This window comes from Triticum dicoccoides, chromosome 7B, assembly GCF_002162155.2.
Source record: "Triticum dicoccoides isolate Atlit2015 ecotype Zavitan chromosome 7B, WEW_v2.0, whole genome shotgun sequence".
Taxonomy (NCBI): Eukaryota; Viridiplantae; Streptophyta; class Magnoliopsida; order Poales; family Poaceae; genus Triticum; species Triticum dicoccoides.
The window spans coordinates 720,877,639-720,879,644 of NC_041393.1; positions in this window are offsets into that span (position 1 = coordinate 720,877,639).

Sequence of the window (2,006 nt, forward strand, 5' to 3'; positions counted from 1 at the left end):
GGGGCAGGGTGACTGTCGCGTCCGTCTCGCCGCAATTTTCATCCCATTATTTTTGTCACGGTTTCATGCCGCCGCAATTCATATTTTGAATTTTTCACATTAAAATCATAAGAAATGCACTCAATGATTGGAATATAATAGACGGCCCCGAGAAAAGGCCGATGTAATGATGTGTGTTAAGTATAGGAAAGTTTCAACATCAACGGAGGATGTGGCCCGACTCCTCACGTGCAGATCTTACACGTTCAATCTCGACACATGGATCCGTCGTAAGATATGATCTCGTTTCTAAGCAGCATATGTGTCGACTTTTGTGCAAACTTTTACCACTACCTCAAGGGGTCCATATGATGTCGCCATAGCAGGTCGGTCTCAGGTTTCCTTGGCTTCATTTGAATTTCCGAGAATGAAAATGACAAGAACACACATGTCGAAATATCATGGAAAATGCCGTATAATGTTCCGTCAAATTTTTTGGGCCGCCCTTGGTTGGAGTGTCCGGCCTGATTTTAACTTACATAAATGTTTGGGTGCGATTAGACTTTTGGTCGACTCCCGCTCGGCAAAAGCAGGTCGTTCGATCTAGTCCGTTGGATGAATCTGGATGAATGGTCGGATGTGTTGAAGACGGGGATCGATCCGTGGGAGGTGTGGTTGGACCAATCACAATAAGCGAGCAGTAAAAGTTAATAAGAAAACCTAGGAACAACCAAGTAAAATCCAAAATCCCAATAAGACCCTAGAAAATAAAACGCATGTAGAAAAATAACTATGCACCGAACGGAGACACGGGATGACCGTCGGGAACACCAACCGACACACTAGGGCTTTCCCACATGCGTTCAATGGGAAGCCACCCAAAGGGGTACCCGTTGAGTAGTTACTCCCGGGCAATCCTGGCACGCCACTAGAACTAGCACGGGAGCCGGGTGTTGCTTATACTTAGTAGCCCAGGCCCATTCGGGAGGCGAGCGCAGGCCCACTATCTTGCTAACTATAGCTCCGCGGCACATTCGTTTCTTCCCAACTCCAGCACAAACCCGCCGCAACCCAGCTCTGGTGGCGACACATGGACATCCCCCTAAGCCTAAAACTTGTCCATCTTCTCGTCGGCCTCTCGATCTCCACTCCAAACCCCTCCAAACTACCATCGAGTCGATTGGTTAGTGGGATATGGTTCATCTCCGTGCACTTCCATCATCAAAGACCACCTGGCCGATCTCCCGTCCAACCTCACCCCGTCCAACCTCGTCCGTGTCTCCGCCCTCTGAGTCTTCTTCCACCAGATCGTCACTGGCTCTTCTGCAAGATCCGCTCTCCGCCTTTCATCAGCTACATGGGACACGCAGCTCAACGAACTTCAATTTGAGGGGAAGTGTTGTATGCCATGAGGGCCAATCATATGCCACTTTTTTCGTTTCTTTACTAATTTGTTTTGTTTTCTCTTGTCTTTCTTTTATTTTTCTTATGCCATTCTTCTTATTATTTGACAAAATATAATCCTTTTTAATAATACAATTATACAACATTTAGGTGTATCCTTGTTCTTCCCATTTGTCCATTTTATATATAGCAAATACACAATCATTTTTCAATTCATAAATAATTTTTAGAAATTATAGGAACACTAAAGGAAATATCACCTACATTTTGTTAAAAATATCAGAAAATTTCTTTAAAGGCATGAACTCATTTTGAACACACAAACACTATTTAGAATACAAGAACATTTTTACTTACATGAATATTTTTAAATGCATGAACACATTTTTTACTCAAAACAATACATGAGACATTTTTAAAAAAATCACTAACATTGTTAAATACCTTTTTAAAAAGTATGTGATTTTTCATGTACATAAATATTTTAAATTCGGCCCAATTATCTCCAGTTGTGGGCGAAGACAAACTCCTGCTTGCATAGTTCAATTACCCTAAGAAGCTATGCAAATGAGCAATGCTAGATGTACGGAGAGTTTACGGGGGGTTTACGGGGCTGAGGGGTG